The following is a 17,726-nucleotide window of genomic DNA, read 5'->3' as shown; positions in this document are numbered from 1 at the left end:
CGATCTTACTTAACACAATCACAAAGAGACGCTCTAATCACATGCATATACAAAAAAGGAGACAGAACAGACATAACAAACTGGCGACCTATCTCCCTACTGAACATAGACTACAAACTCATCACAAAGACAATGACGAACAGAATAAAAAATACATTACCACACATCATCAGCCAATACCAGACTGCATGCATCCCACACAGACAAATACACATGAACCTACTGTACACCAGAGACATTATAAAAATAGCAAACATCGAAGACATGAGAAACACAGCAATCATATCCATCGACCAAATAAAAGCATTCGACAGAGTAGACTGGACGTACCTTTTCAAAACACTGACGAAATACAACTACGGACCCAAGACTATACGAAACATAAAAACGCTATACACAAACATATCCACAAAAATAAAAACAAACGGACACATCTCACGACCGTTTTACCCGACAAGAGGGGTAAGACAAGGATGCCCTCTATCCATGACACTTTACATACTACAGGCAGACATACTAATACAAAACATAACACAAAACAAACACATAAAAGGCATAAAGACAAACTACAACGAAACAAAGGTAACAGCATACGCGGACGACACACTCTTCTACATCACGAAACTGAAATCCTTACAGAACCTAGACAAAACCCTACACAGATTCGAAACCGCTACCGGACAGAAACTCAACAGAGACAAATGCCAAGGACTGTGGATAGGACAAAACAAAGACAAAAAAACCGGACCGCTTGGCTTCGACTGGACAGAAAACAAAATACGCACACTAGGCCTGACTTTCCCCAATGACGGAACAGACGACATAACAGAAAACTGGAACAGATGTACACACAAATTCAAAAAACAAATACAAGACTGGAAGAGACAAAATCTGAGTATTAAGGGAAAAATCACAGTGGTGAACACCTTAATACTCAGCAAACTATGGCACACTCTACAAATACTACCGACACCAAACAAAAAACAGATTGACAAGACCATGACACCGATATACGACTTTATATGGAACAACGCGAAAACAAGAATCAACAAAACACAGCTACATCAGACAATACGCAACGGAGGACAAAACCTAATAGACATAAACACAAAAGCACAGACACTACAAACAAAATGGACGATCAAAATACTCACACACAATACACACATGCCATGGACAGACACAGCAATACACTTTTTAAACAGATACCGGAACGCAAGACAAAACAAATACACGCTATACACAGCCACCACACCCAACGAAAAACCCCCTATACCCAAAACATACAGAGACTTAATACACAACTGGGAGACATTTACCAAAGACATAAAAGTACAAGACGACACACTCGAAGCCATACTGAACCAACCGCTATACTATAACCCCCTACTGCCAACAAAACCCACTACAGAAAACCCGTTCCCCCCCCTACCGAGACCCACAAAACACACAAAAACGCAAGACATACAAATAATAGCAGACTTGTGTAACTTATCGACACCAGGACTACTCACAGCAGACAAACTAGAAATACCACACAAAACACTAACAGAAATAACAAAACGGATACCGACCACATGGATGCACAAACTGAACACAGAAACACCAAATTACACATATCGCAAATACATCCCATCCATCCACATAGAAAACAAAAACAGAAAACTGACACAGATAACGAACAAACAAATATACCACAGAATACTGACATCAAAAATGACACCCCCCGACAGACATATAAAATGGAACAGAAAACTCCCACCCGGACAAACGCCCATAACAAAACGAGACTGGGACAGAAAATTTCAAAAACTACAAGACAGAAACCTATATAACAAAGCCAACGAAATACAATACAAATACATACACAGAAAACTCCCATCACTCAACACTATGCACAAATGGAACAAAAACATAGACAAAACATGCAAACGATGCGACAAAAACGAAACGGAAACATTGCAACACTGGTTCTACTACTGCCCAGACACACAGAAAATATGCATACAAATCATAAACATACTGAACACCATATACCCAAACGACAAATACAGCAATACCCTAAAATTTTTTCTTATGGGTACTGCAACCGCACAAGACAGAAGTATAGGCGACACATGCATAGACACCTTTTACGAAACAATACAACACACACGAAACGCACTGATTTTCGAAAACAAAAAACTAAACGCTCCACTGCACTTTCACACGCTACTAATAAAGAGACTGAGAACAGAAATAAAGACAGAAAACAAAAATCAAAACACCTACAAAACCGCTATTAAAATTTGCGACGAAAACATCAAAAAACATTACAAAAACACAACAACACAAAACAACATAACCCTCGACAAATAATATCCGTAATATATAAAATGTAAATAATGTAAATAAAAAAAAAAAAAAAAAAAAAAAAAAAAAAAAAAAAAAAAAAAAACTTGACTAAGTAAAAAAAAAAAAAAAAAAAAAAAAAAAAAAAAAAAAAAAAAAAAAAAATATTATATAGCAAAAAATCAAATAAAAAATATATACGATTGTAAATAAATTTATCACGAAATTGTAAATATGTAAATTATACCGTCCACAGCTGCCCATGGCTGATGTGACGTAAAAGGAAATAAAAAAAAAAAAAAAAGATCAAGTGTAGTATCTGTTCTTATCAGTTTAATATCTGGTACGCCGGCATAGTCCGGCTCATATATTAATCTGATTTTTGGCATTTGGTCAAGGGATCGTAGGTTTACCTCGCCCTGACCGCGGGTTGCCTCGGCGTTGCACTACTGCTGAGCGCGGCCCATACTATAGAGAAGGAAAAAAAAAAAGCAAACAAACGGGACGATGCGGTGTGCAATCGAAAACCCACAATTGAGAAGATTGGGGCACGTCCGAGGCTGCCCACACAACGGGAAAAGCATACTTACCTGACGGGGAAGTAAACCTGATCAACATGGGGCTTCTTCCAGGGTGAGGCTCTTGCATTGCACTTCGCCTGGGCTGACCCCTGCGATTACCGCTAACGTCGGTAACTCGACCGTACAATTTCTGGTAGTGGGGGCCTGCGTTCGCGCTCGCCCCCTCCTCTAACGACTTAAAAAAAAAACCTCTCCTCTCACCCCTAAGAGTCTACTGCATATTTTGAGAGGCGCATACAAAGTCTGCTATAAGTGCAAATAAATTTTATTTATTTCAAAAGTTGTTGTTTTTTTTTTTTTTGTTTTTTTTTTTTTTTGTACAAAATCAATAAAAATCTAAGAATCGCAAAGAGGCAACCAAATAAGCATAGGAGCGACGAGAATCGTTTCAACGTGACAACCAGCAAGCGTGATCGACCGGTTACAATCCCGGAAATCACTCGACGGCGGAACAAAATGTGACAGTCACAACAGTGAAAACGAGTCGCTGTAATAAAAAACAATGACGATAATAATAGTTAAAATAACAAACAGTAGCAATAAGAAAATCGATATCAATAGTGACAACGAAAATAATGACAACGATGAAGATAACAATAACGACAATAACAAAAATTAACGATAGCATCGATAAACTAACGATAATAGTAATACTGACAATAGCAACGACCACAAAAAAATAAGCATTAGCAATAACGATCTAACAGTAACAATAGTAACAACAACAGCAGCAGCAACAGTAACAACAATTGTCAACCATTTATGCATATCGCATATTGGATTCTGGTGCGGTGAAATGCATTCTTTTACTACCGTTCATTATTTTCATGAAAACAGCTCTGATTCCTACGTGTTGATCTTAGAAAGAAACGACAACGACCGAAACATTTTGGCAAGTTGACACGTCAATACGCAACGTTGCCAGAGATACGTAACGACGATTGACGAATCTTACAAATTTTTGCTCTTCAAAGCTAGTTTTGCAGTCTTTTCGTCATTTCGACAAAACTAGGGAACATTGACATCGTGCAACTTTAGACTTGCGAGGGTTTCTTTCATGGCCGCCGAGAGGACGGGGAAGATTCCCGGGTATCCCCGTGTATCTACAAACGATATTTTAAAAATCATTTTTTTAAAAGATTTAAATAGTTTTGACTTTTAAAAGATTTCATTAACTTTCGTTTTTAAGTTTTAATGACTAGAGCACACTTCTATTGGTCCTGGGTATGTAATTGATCACAACGAGGGCCCCTTAAGAAAACTTCCCCTGGGCCCTCGTTGACTATGGTGGCTATAGTCCCTTTAACCGTTGCCCTTGTTGTTCAGCATCAAAACTAGCTTTCTGGCTTTTGTGCGAGGAAAAAGAGCGCCATTTTCTTTCCCTCAGAGATGCGGAGACGGAAGAAGCGCCCTCACACACCTTTCGACCAGTCGCTCCCCTTTCAATCGACACCACCCAGGCAGGGCCGTGTTTATGCATATTCTTTTGCAGGGGATGAGTTCTGTGTATCTTAGAGTCAACTGAAAAAGCAGATTTTGTAAAGAAAAGGGAGTCCCCTTTGGCGACTTTTTTTTTTTTTTTTCGTAAACGGTTGCAAAAGCCTACGGCACCAGGAGTTCCCAGGCGGTCACCCATCCAAGTACTACCCTGGCCCGACGATGCTTAACTTCCGTGATCGGACGAGAACGGGTGTATTCACCGTGGTATGGTCGTAGGCAATAGTGTACGGCTTTAATTTAAAATTTAAAGTTTCTAACGCCTTAACAATAATTTTTAACGGATGTGTGGCTATGAAAATAGCCTTTTGTGTTGTTTATACCGCCGTTTACTGGGCTGCTGGCTTTGGAACCTTCTCGTTCTTTTTGGGAAGCAACACAGCTTGAATGTTTGGCAACACACCGCCGCTCGCAATTGTAACACCTGACAACAACTTGTTTAACTCTTCGTCGTTGCGAACAGCTAGCTGTAAGTGACGAGGAATGATCCTGGCTTTTTTGTTATCGCGTGCAGCATTACCAGCTAACTCTAAGATTTCGGCGGAGAGGTATTCCAAAACTGCAGCTAAGTAGACCGGTGCGCCTGAACCGATGCGATTGGCGTAATGCCCTTTGCGCAAAAATCGGTGAACGCGACCAACAGGAAACTGAAGACCCGCTCTAAAAGATCGAGTTTTTGCCTTGGCCTTAGCTTTTCCTCCTTTTCCACGTCCTGACATTTTATTTTCTAACACAAGCAGAGACAGACAGACGGACCAGAGATCTCGTGCGCCTTTTTTTTATTTTAAACAGCAAAAAGTTTGCTATTCTTATCAAAATAGAGTGGTCTCAAAGTCAACCTTTTTTTAACCAATAGTAAAAAAGAAATAAACGATGCTCAAACAACTTAATCTTTTAAGAACCAATAGAAGTGCATATGACGCAAGAGTTTTCAAGTTGGAGGCTACAACTTTATCTTAAATTAAATCCAGTTGCAATGCAATGAAAACAAACGAAAAGAATTTTTACTGTTAGGCCCGTCGAAATGTCAGACGCACAAAAAACCGGAGGAAAACAAGCGCCAAAGGTGGCGAAAAAAGGCGAGAAGCGCGCCGGTAAGAAAGGTGGTAAAATCGCTGGAACTGGTGACAAGAAGCGCAAGAGAAAGAGACGAGAGTCTTATGCCATTTACATTTACAACGTCCTGAAGCAAGTTCACCCTGATGTCGGTGTTTCTTCTAAAGCAATGAGCATCATGAATTCTTTCGTGAACGACATTTTCGAAAGAATTGCTTCTGAAGCTTCGCGGCTCGCCCTTCAAAATAAGAAATCTACGATCTCTTCGCGTGAAATTCAAACCGCCGTGCGCCTTTTACTTCCCGGTGAACTTGCTAAACACGCAGTGAGCGAAGGCACCAAGGCTGTTACCAAGTACACCAGCAGTAAGTAGATCAAAATCCGCTCAAACGGCTATTTTTATAGCCACGCATCTTTTAAAAACATTAGACGCATTAACGAAATAGGTTCAAATGAAAATATCTGTTGCAATCGCTATATTTAATTGTGCAAACAATGCCAAGTGCAGAATAGCTAAACTAGCTGCTAAAATAAAACACTTAAACTGCTGCATCCGTCCTAGGCTATGAACAACTTAAAACCTTTTTTTTTCTTCTTCAAAATTGCTCTCAAACTCCCCTTTTCTAGAATATACATCGACCTAAAAAGCACGGAGCAGTTACCGGTGAGGTTACTGTGACTTTCAAACTCAATTAGTGTAATTGTTACTACCTGACAAAGTCCTAAATGCCGCGCAACGTTTTAAAGAAATGTGTACCTATGAAAATAGCCGTTTGATGAAGGATTGAGCAGTACAGGTTATTTCTTGTCCACTTTTGCGGTGGCACTCTTTGCAGCGACTTTCTTCTTAGGTGCTGTTTCAGCTTTCTTTACCGCGGGTTTTTTAGCAACCGGTAGCTTGGCGCTCCTTTTTAACTGGAGCGCATGAAATAGCACCAGCGCGACTAATCTTAGTGAGAGCAGTTCTACTTTTGAAAGTGTATGAGCAACGCTGGCTTCTAAAAATCCATTAGTCGATTGTCGCTATACCTATGCTGCCACGCAAACTCAATAGTGGTGGGGATCACAAACACGCAAGATAGTACGACTGCAAGAATATTTAATGCGTTGGCAAAGTGTTCAAAGTATTCAAATGTTGTCAGCAAAATTGTTACATCAACGGGTAAAGAAAACTGACGTTCTGTAAAGCTATCAAAATGTATCAAGGTGTAGAAAAAGTCTAATTAAAACAGTTAATAGTACCGCTGTCATTTTGTAGATGATTTTTTATGGATTATGTTAGTTATGGAAAAATAATTGGTGCATGAAAGGGTCAATGGGATAGTTACGAAACTACAAATGTTGTTAATGTTTGTAAGAAAATAAGACCGAGGAAGTAGACACAGTGTAATATCGTCAGTACAAATCATAATCTGATCACAATCGGAAAAAAAAAGAAGAAGAAGAATACAGTTTTGTTTGTAAATTTTTTTTTAATGACTCATAAAAAGGCTTGGGTACTAGTGATAACCCACAAGCTCTAAAATATCTAAAAAGATGCACTGTCTTCCGACCAGAGTTTCGGCACGGAAAAAACACATACTACAATTTAGTCACTGTGTATTAAGGTATGCATCAAATACTTGCCAATCGCATTTCGTTCATTTCGGGGTTTCGGGAAGGGGAATGATAAAAAAAAAAAAGAAAGAATTCGCAACTGAGCGTCCGCGGTGCACCCATCTTACTAGGCTGCGCGAGTAAGCAGAAACCGTTACTATGCTCTTAGCTAAACCAATGATATTTATACTAACTAGATGTAAAACTTCAAATAAATTTCGTAAGAAATTGTGAAGCAAGTTTTTTAAGTTTTTAAAGCCGGTAGCCTCTTTATTTAAACTGACAATAATTCGTTTGTTTTAATCGATGTTTTTATGATTCTGGCTGGCAAAAAAAAACTTGCTTGGCAAAAAAATATGCTTCACTGCGAAAGCGCGAGTTAAATATCTAGTTAATATACACTTAACCGCAAAATTAACGCACCACATACATTTCGATTTATTTTAATTGTGGTCATATATTTTGACAAACGTGTTAAGAATAGAACACATGAACACAGTTATTTCGATGATAATAATAAAAGCGACTTTGAGGATGGTGAGAAAAGAAAAGAAAAGAAAGAAAAACAAACTAAAACTAGAAATATGGTAAGTAATAAAATTAAGGTAAGTAACAAAATAAACTAAGATGATTATTGTTGTTATGCACACTAATACAGCTTAAAATGTAACATTTTTGACTTATCAATATCTAGTGTTGCCACATCTTGATGTTGTTGCAGCCAGACAGCACCGTGGATTTCTTTTAATTAGAGGTGTAATCGTTTCTTGAAGGATATCTTCACATACGCGGATAAGACTTTGTCGCAACTCGTCTAGGTGGTGGATGTTGACTTCTAACACAGCGTGCCATTATGCCCCAAAGATGCTCTATTGGGTTCATATCTGGACTGCAAGCCGGCCACTCCAAAACTTGAATAGTAGCATTTTGTAAGTATTCAGTAACAACATGCGCCGTATGTGGTCTAGCATTATCTTACATAAGAAGGAATCCATCTCCCATGAACGATGCAAGAGGTACCAAAAAAGGTTTTAAAATGTCAGCTTATGTATCGTTGAGAAGTCAGAACAGACGTGTTGCTCAAATGACAGTTATCATTGAGCAACACATCTGTTCATACTAACTTTATACATACTTTTCTTTTAAAAGTGAGGTTTAGTTACAGCAAAACGTGCTGCTTATGAAAAGCTGCTACAATTTGGAAACTAAAACGGAATAAAGCCTACAAATGACGTCACAATAAACATTATTATCGACTTTGTATTTGATAAATCCGGGAAATACGTAATATTTTTCAAAATAAGTCGGAATTTATAAGTGGTGCGTTAATTTTGCGGTAAAGTGCATATCATTGAGTTTAACAACGGTGCAGTGGTTACGCGCAGTCCTACTGAAATTTTTGGTGTTGGCGTAGCGTCAAGAGCAGAAAAGGTGCTTTTAGCTTGTTTCGAAAAAAAAAAAGAAAATAAAAAAAAGGGAAACTAAACAAATTAAATCCTGTTTTATCTTCTCATACAGTAGCTGATGCCAAAACCAAGACAAGTGACAAGTTTAGAGGAGTTCACACAGTTTTTTTAACGATTTTTCAAGAATGCTTTAAGGTAATAAAAAGTACTGTGCTATTTTATTTTCAATCTTTTCACCTTATTTTGGTGTTTGTGTTTTAAAATTTGAAGCAGTTTAACCCCTATTGTTGTGCCCACTTTACTTTTTCAAGTCTTCAAATACTTAAGAATAGTTTCTGATGAAAAAATCCTTTCAAAAATAAATTTTCATTTTTAGAAGCATCAACTTTATGAAGGAGTAGTCACAAAAGACTTTCATGAGTGCAGTTACAGAGTTTGTTCTGAGTTCCTGGATTATCCAGAATGCAAGTTGCAATACTCTTTAGAGCATCCCACTCAATGAATAAGAAGTGGGAAATTCTTCTTGATTTTATTGGTGAGTGAAACAGAAATAGGATCTTTCTAAGACTTTTACCTATTTCTTTAGTTTGTTCATAGCTTTGTTTCATTTACAGTTATACTGACACAACCCCAATAAAGTAATGCTTAATTAGGTATGCTTTTCACTGGACAATCTATAGCTTCTTTGGAATGATCCCTTTAATTCGATTAAAGATATGCGATAAAATTTTAAAAAAATTACATACTCATTACATTTTGAACTGAACCTTTTGTTTGGCTTTCTCACATTATGTTTTATAGAGTTACTGCTAAAGTTAACTCAGCCTCAGGTAGCAAGTCTGATTATTGAAAATAAGTTATTGAAAGAGAATTTTGAGTGTTGTCCTGGGGCAAGGTTAAGGGTTAAGTTAGGTTAGCAGAGCATATAATATTGAAGCAGTTAAAGTTTCAAGAAAAAGGTAAGTCATGTTTCTTCGATAGTTTACCAGAACCATTTTTTAAAAGTGATAGTTTGAAAAAGTTGACCTTTAGCCAACAAGTAAACATCCTTTTAACTGACTTGGGAATTATATTTTTAAGTTTATTCTCCATCAATCCTGAGCTTCTAATTTGTACGCAAATACATTTGCAGGCTTAATTTAGGTTAGGTAATATGTTAAAAAATGTAATATTTAAAAAAAATACTTTGCTTATTGTTCCAGGTCTCATTAACTTTTACCACGCTCTGCGAGTTTGTGATTGGAAAAATGCAGATACAGTGTGCAAGGTATGTATGCTTTACCTTTGCTAACCTAATGCTGTGTCGGTTTAGTGTCATAAATTTTTTCATTTTCCATTTGTCATTTGATATTTTGTCAGTGGATGTTTTAGGTCACTTTTTAAAATTGTTTTACCTTTTTGTCAGTAAACATTTAAAGTGTTCATTTCTTGCAATAACTAAAGTATCTGAAAAATATTTTCTTGCTACTCAGTTTAAATTCTTAACTTAATTTGCACCATCCCAATTTTTAAACTTTCAAGCTTGTTTTTTTAGACTTTGTGAGGAATTACTACTTGGGAAAGGATCGAGGCTAATGACAAGCAAGTCCTCCTAAACTCTGCTGTTTCTTGGCGACCCTGGTGATGAATTAAAGTACTGTCATTACAACAGTTGAAAAGAACATTTAAATACAGAGGTTCTCAAAATGCTTTTTGACAGAGAAATCTGTCGGACGCTCATATACAGAGTTGATTTTCAGTTGTTCAACTTGGCCTTTGATCACATCTGCTGCCCAGCGTTAAATTTAAAAGCCTTTAAACGTTTTTTATGTTTTGGTTAATTGGGTTATTTTTGAAAGAAGCTTGTTATTTTTGAAAGAAGCTGGGTTAATTTTGAAAAAAAGCCCAAATGTTTTAGAGTGAAATTGATGCAGTACAAGAAAGCCATGTTTTCATCGTTGAAACTTAAAGTTACCCATCGACTTGATCATTCAAATGTCCACAAGTTTTTTCGTTGAGAGGGAGGGAGCCGGGACAAAGTCGTTGCAAAAAGTATCGCTTCTCGGCCTAATGGCTAAGATCAAGTGTAGTATCTTTTAGTGATTTTAGTAAAGTTTTAATATAGTTTATCTTGAGTTCTTTCTTATTGAGTTTTTAAAAAAATTAGTTTTACTTGCTTCGGTGGTTTATTTATGGTTTTGCATCTCGCTGCGAAGACTTAGAGACACCCCGCGTAAGAGACTATTTTCCTTCAAAACTTTTTTTCTCCTCCGCAGAGGCGAAAACGTAACTTTCTTCTGTAGCGAAGCCTTTGCTACAGAAACTTTTAAAAAACACTTACCCAAGTGAAAAACTTTAAAGATATACAGCTCGCTGTATATCTTCTTTTTTTTAATTTTTTTAAGCCGAATTTATTCGCAGAGTTTTCTCCTAGGTTTCTTTTGACAAAAACCTAGAACACTTTCTTCAGCTACCCTAGCTAAACAAAAGAAAAAGAAAAAGAAACAGCCCTAAAAAGCAAAACAAAAAAAATAAAAGCAGAGCGCAAACTTAATCAATCGCAAAAAATGGAAACTCTCAAAGTCCAATCGATTTCAAAGCTAACTACTTCTGAAACCAAAGCAGAAGGCATTTCAAATAGCCAAAAAATTGTTGAGAACGGTCAGCCACATTCTACTGACCAACAAAAAATCAAATCTGCTGACCCGAAACCTTCAAACGAAGACGCAAACAAACAAAAAAACGGGTCAGCACTTTCTTTTGCAGAGGCGCTGAAAAAGAAACAGCCCGGAACAGCACCACCACAAGACTTCCAAACAAACACAAAAGAAGCCGAAAAAAGAGCTTTAAAAGAGGAAATACACTCCCGGATCTTTCAACTAATGTCCTTTACCAAAGACCAAACCCCAAATGGAATAGAAAAAAAAGTGGGAGAAATACAAGTAGCAATCCAAAAGGTGATTGGCCCAGGATGCATAACATCCATACAATATACGGGAAGGGGCCAATACACGGTAGAACTTAAATCGAAAGAGAAAGTCCAAGAGCTAACTCTAAAGGGATTAAACATTCCGGGAGAATTACAGAAGACAACAATCAAACCGAGAAGAAACCAAGTACTATTAATCACGATCAAGACAGACGCATCGGTACTAAACCAAGAGATCTATGAAGAGCTTAAAGATTTTGGTAAGATAGTAAATATTTCTTACGGATATTACACAAGCAACAACCAAATACGAGACGGACGGAGACTCGTTCACATCATCCCGACTGTTGACGTAAGCAAAATACCTCCGACAATTAAGATAGACAACAGGCTGCACCACCTATATTTCAGGGGAAAAAACACGACACCCATACACAAACCAAGAGACACACAAGAGCTACTGGCAGACCTAGCAATTTCAGACACTGACGAAATGTCACAAGATGAGGACGAAGACGGGGAAATAGAAAAAACACAAAAACAAGAAGCAGACAAACCCCATAACATACAAAACGCAACAAACGGAGAGACGGAAAAGAAAAAACAAATGACGCTGATACCCAAACCAGCACCCAGACCCCAAACAAGCATAACGCTACCACACAAAACGGAAACCCAACCAGTACCGACAACAACAAAAAAGCAAGACAACACAAACGAAAAAAACACTGAGCTTGAACACACCAACAACGCTGACGTCACAAGACAGTCACAAAACTCGACACCGACTCCTACACCAATGGAAACAGAGCCTACGGTGACGGACACAAAAACAGACACCCAACAAAAACCTACGAAAAGAAAAAGTGTGACGACGCCAACAAAAGAAACTAAAATGAACGACATAAAAACGAAACGAAAACCTAACCGACCAGAGACCTAACTTAACCAACTACACACACGATATCTCCAAACTAAAAAATAAAAATAAAAATGACTATTACAATAAAAACAATGAATACGGCTGGTATGCGAAATCTCCAGAGAAGAAGGGAGATTTTGCATAACATACAGCAATCAGAACAACACATAACTTTTCTACAAGAGACGCACATCACGCCTGACTTGTACAGACAAACAGCTACGCTATGCACAGGCACCATACTATTCAGCTCCGGAAAACAAAACACCGACGGAACACTCATACACATAAAAGACCCTACAATCAAACCGACAAACACCGTAAACGACGTACAAGGTAAATACCAAATCACAGACATACACATTGACAAACTAGACATTACTATGATAAACGTATACGCACCATCAGGAAACACCACACAACACCAATACAAACGAAAAGAATTCTGGGAAAACCTAAAAAACATACTATGCACGCCCAGAATTCGAGACAGACATTACATACTGGCGGGGGACTTTAACGTAACACTATCAGACAAAGACAGACGTTCACCAGCACTACAAAAATACAGATGCATTTCACAACACGCACTACAAGACCTTATTTACACTTTAGACGTAGAAGACATTTACCGCACACTCCACCCAAACGAACAACAATACACACACTATCACAGCCAGACAAAGACGAGAACAAGAATAGACAGAATTTACACAAGCAAGACTCTAAGACAATACATCACAAATGCAGAACACCAACCCACCACACTTTCAGACCATTATAACGCACCGACAATCACCATAAACGTACAGCCCCAACCGAGAGGAAGGGGATACTGGATACTGAACAACACCCTACTAAATGACAAGACATACATAGACCTCATGACAAAACAAATAACCATTCAAACAGAAAAACACCCAGACTTTAGACAAATACCAGAATGGTGGGAAAATACAAAAAAACAGATAAAAGAAACAACACTGAAATACGCACACAAACGACACAAACAGAACAAAACACAAGAACTGAGACTAACGAGAAAACTGAGAAACACACTGAGAAAGGAGGAACGGAAACATCTAGACAACACCATGAGCACGAACATTAGACACAAACTCGAACATATACAGAGACGAAAAGAAGAAGCCGCACGAATACGAACAAAACAGATACGGAACATAGACGGAGAACGCCCGACGAACTACTTTTGCAATTTAGAAAAACAAAGACAGGCACACCACGAAATAACGGAACTGAGAGACAAACAAGGACAATTACAGCAAGACCCCGAACAGATACTAAACGTTATGACGGACTTTTACGAATCACTATACACCAAAGAAGACCTGAACATACAGACACAGACAGAAATACTAACCGAAACGAAGACCCCCCGACTAACAGAAACACAAAGAAAATTATGCGACGAAGACTATACAGAACAAGAAATCACAACAGCACTACAAAACATGAAAAACGAAAAGACACCAGGCACAGACGGACTGACAGCGGAGTTCTATAAAAAATTCTGGCCGCTGTTGACAAAACACTTTACAAAAATGACAAACGCAGTACTGGACCGATCTTACTTAACACAATCACAAAGAGACGCTCTAATCACATGCATATACAAAAAAGGAGACAGAACAGACATAACAAACTGGCGACCTATCTCCCTACTGAACATAGACTACAAACTCATCACAAAGACAATGACGAACAGAATAAAAAATACATTACCACACATCATCAGCCAATACCAGACTGCATGCATCCCACACAGACAAATACACATGAACCTACTGTACACCAGAGACATTATAAAAATAGCAAACATCGAAGACATGAGAAACACAGCAATCATATCCATCGACCAAATAAAAGCATTCGACAGAGTAGACTGGACGTACCTTTTCAAAACACTGACGAAATACAACTACGGACCCAAGACTATACGAAACATAAAAACGCTATACACAAACATATCCACAAAAATAAAAACAAACGGACACATCTCACGACCGTTTTACCCGACAAGAGGGGTAAGACAAGGATGCCCTCTATCCATGACACTTTACATACTACAGGCAGACATACTAATACAAAACATAACACAAAACAAACACATAAAAGGCATAAAGACAAACTACAACGAAACAAAGGTAACAGCATACGCGGACGACACACTCTTCTACATCACGAAACTGAAATCCTTACAGAACCTAGACAAAACCCTACACAGATTCGAAACCGCTACCGGACAGAAACTCAACAGAGACAAATGCCAAGGACTGTGGATAGGACAAAACAAAGACAAAAAAACCGGACCGCTTGGCTTCGACTGGACAGAAAACAAAATACGCACACTAGGCCTGACTTTCCCCAATGACGGAACAGACGACATAACAGAAAACTGGAACAGATGTACACACAAATTCAAAAAACAAATACAAGACTGGAAGAGACAAAATCTGAGTATTAAGGGAAAAATCACAGTGGTGAACACCTTAATACTCAGCAAACTATGGCACACTCTACAAATACTACCGACACCAAACAAAAAACAGATTGACAAGACCATGACACCGATATACGACTTTATATGGAACAACGCGAAAACAAGAATCAACAAAACACAGCTACATCAGACAATACGCAACGGAGGACAAAACCTAATAGACATAAACACAAAAGCACAGACACTACAAACAAAATGGACGATCAAAATACTCACACACAATACACACATGCCATGGACAGACACAGCAATACACTTTTTAAACAGATACCGGAACGCAAGACAAAACAAATACACGCTATACACAGCCACCACACCCAACGAAAAACCCCCTATACCCAAAACATACAGAGACTTAATACACAACTGGGAGACATTTACCAAAGACATAAAAGTACAAGACGACACACTCGAAGCCATACTGAACCAACCGCTATACTATAACCCCCTACTGCCAACAAAACCCACTACAGAAAACCCGTTCCCCCCCCTACCGAGACCCACAAAACACACAAAAACGCAAGACATACAAATAATAGCAGACTTGTGTAACTTATCGACACCAGGACTACTCACAGCAGACAAACTAGAAATACCACACAAAACACTAACAGAAATAACAAAACGGATACCGACCACATGGATGCACAAACTGAACACAGAAACACCAAATTACACATATCGCAAATACATCCCATCCATCCACATAGAAAACAAAAACAGAAAACTGACACAGATAACGAACAAACAAATATACCACAGAATACTGACATCAAAAATGACACCCCCCGACAGACATATAAAATGGAACAGAAAACTCCCACCCGGACAAACGCCCATAACAAAACGAGACTGGGACAGAAAATTTCAAAAACTACAAGACAGAAACCTATATAACAAAGCCAACGAAATACAATACAAATACATACACAGAAAACTCCCATCACTCAACACTATGCACAAATGGAACAAAAACATAGACAAAACATGCAAACGATGCGACAAAAACGAAACGGAAACATTGCAACACTGGTTCTACTACTGCCCAGACACACAGAAAATATGCATACAAATCATAAACATACTGAACACCATATACCCAAACGACAAATACAGCAATACCCTAAAATTTTTTCTTATGGGTATTGCAACCGCACAAGACAGAAGTATAGGCGACACATGCATAGACACCTTTTACGAAACAATACAACACACACGAAACGCACTGATTTTCGAAAACAAAAAACTAAACGCTCCACTGCACTTTCACACGCTACTAATAAAGAGACTGAGAACAGAAATAAAGACAGAAAACAAAAATCAAAACACTTACAAAACCGCTATTAAAATTTGCGACGAAAACATCAAAAAACATTACAAAAACACAACAACACAAAACAACATAACCCTCGACAAATAATATCCGTAATATATAAAATGTAAATAATGTAAATAAAAAAAAAAAAAAAAAAAAAAAAAAAAAAAAAAAAAAAAAAAAAAAACTTGACTAAGTAAAAAAAAAAAAAAAAAAAAAAAAAAAAAAAAAAAAAAAAAAAAAAATATTATATAGCAAAAAATCAAATAAAAAATATATACGATTGTAAATAAATTTATCACGAAATTGTAAATATGTAAATTATACCGTCCACAGCTGCCCATGGCTGATGTGACGTAAAAGGAAATAAAAAAAAAAAAAAAAGATCAAGTGTAGTATCTGTTCTTATCAGTTTAATATCTGGTACGCCGGCATAGTCCGGCTCATATATTAATCTGATTTTTGGCATTTGGTCAAGGGATCGTAGGTTTACCTCGCCCTGACCGCGGGTTGCCTCGGCGTTGCACTACTGCTGAGCGCGGCCCATACTATAGAGAAGGAAAAAAAAAAAGCAAACAAACGGGACGATGCGGTGTGCAATCGAAAACCCACAATTGAGAAGATTGGGGCACGTCCGAGGCTGCCCACACAACGGGAAAAGCATACTTACCTGACGGGGAAGTAAACCTGATCAACATTGGTCTTTTTTCTTCCGCCAGGCAAAAGATAAGAGCTATCATCATCGTAAACTACTCTCGCTGATTTTCTTCTTTCCGAAACTTCAAGAGAAATGGCTTCGTACGCCGAAACTACGAAACTTGGAGGAGCGACTTCACGTTTGAGCAAAGTGGTGGATTTCAATGTCTCCATGGATCCCGCTGAGGCTTTTAACCGAAAGTATATCGAAAATAGAGCTAAAGAACTAAACGAAAAAATTCAAGATATAGTAGGAAAAGGTAAAATATCCAGCCTCTTATACACAAACAGGGGAAACTGGATTGTAGATTTTCATAGAACTGAAGATGCTGACGCTTTTTTAAACCACGATTTCTACATCAGTAATTGTAACAAACACATCCCGAAAAGAAGACGCACAGAACAGGGATTCCTCATTACCGTAAAGTGCGATCCGCTAATTGAGGACAAACAAATTCTAGAACAAATGGTGCCCTTTATCGAAGAAACTTATAGCATCACGCACACCACCTATGACTTTGACAAAAGCGTAAAAGACGGGAGAAGACTTTTCAGAGTAAAACTAAAAGTCCAGCTAGAGAAAGTACCACACCATATTGAAATCGAGGGGATGCGTATTGCGCTGCATTTCGCTGGAAAGTCTTTCTTTTGCAGAGTATGCGGCAACGCACACCCCCCTAACACCAGGTGTACTGCTCCATCAAATGAAGCAACAATAGCTGCTCATGTATCACAAATATCACAAATACAAAAGGCGGTGGCTCTAGCCCATACAGAAAATCCAAAAAATGAGGAAAACACAACCCCCTCAAATGAAACCACTACCATAGAAGTTAAAAACAAACATGAACCACCCACAAAAACAACAAAAAAAGAAGAAACTACCAAAACAGAACA

At 38.0% G+C, this 17,726-nt stretch overlaps 1 long non-coding RNA gene, 2 other non-coding genes and 3 pseudogenes across 3 annotated transcripts; 5 read left to right on the top strand and 1 right to left on the bottom strand.

Moving 5' to 3' along the window:
- Window positions 1-2,574: 2,574 nt before the first annotated feature.
- On the top strand, window positions 2,575-2,803 carry LOC149879746 (U2 spliceosomal RNA; annotated as a pseudogene).
- A 110-nt stretch (window positions 2,804-2,913) lies between these two features.
- LOC149879745 (U1 spliceosomal RNA) lies at window positions 2,914-3,077 on the top strand. The gene has a single exon (XR_016446712.1). It is a non-coding gene; the product is annotated as a U1 spliceosomal RNA (small nuclear RNA).
- A 1,434-nt stretch (window positions 3,078-4,511) lies between these two features.
- On the bottom strand, window positions 4,512-4,630 carry LOC149879744 (5S ribosomal RNA). Its single transcript, XR_016446582.1, has one exon. It is a non-coding gene; the product is annotated as a 5S ribosomal RNA (ribosomal RNA).
- Window positions 4,631-8,442: 3,812 nt separating this feature from the next.
- Window positions 8,443-10,951, top strand: LOC149879742 (uncharacterized). Its single transcript, XR_016446376.1, has 3 exons — window positions 8,443-8,662; window positions 8,844-9,734; window positions 10,002-10,951. It is a non-coding gene; the product is annotated as an uncharacterized LOC149879742 (long non-coding RNA).
- On the top strand, window positions 10,501-10,587 carry LOC149879743 (U2 spliceosomal RNA; annotated as a pseudogene).
- Window positions 10,952-16,456: 5,505 nt separating the features above from the next.
- On the top strand, window positions 16,457-16,685 carry LOC149879741 (U2 spliceosomal RNA; annotated as a pseudogene).
- The last annotated feature ends 1,041 nt before the right edge of the window (window positions 16,686-17,726 follow it).

This window comes from Hydra viridissima, unplaced genomic scaffold (genome assembly GCF_058129835.1).
Source record: "Hydra viridissima isolate aposymbiotic clone 2 unplaced genomic scaffold, HvirCarnegie_v1 scaffold_13, whole genome shotgun sequence".
Taxonomy (NCBI): domain Eukaryota; kingdom Metazoa; phylum Cnidaria; class Hydrozoa; order Anthoathecata; family Hydridae; genus Hydra; species Hydra viridissima.
The sequence above is the reverse complement of the archived record's forward strand: the minus strand, read 5'-3'. Positions and strand labels throughout refer to the sequence as shown.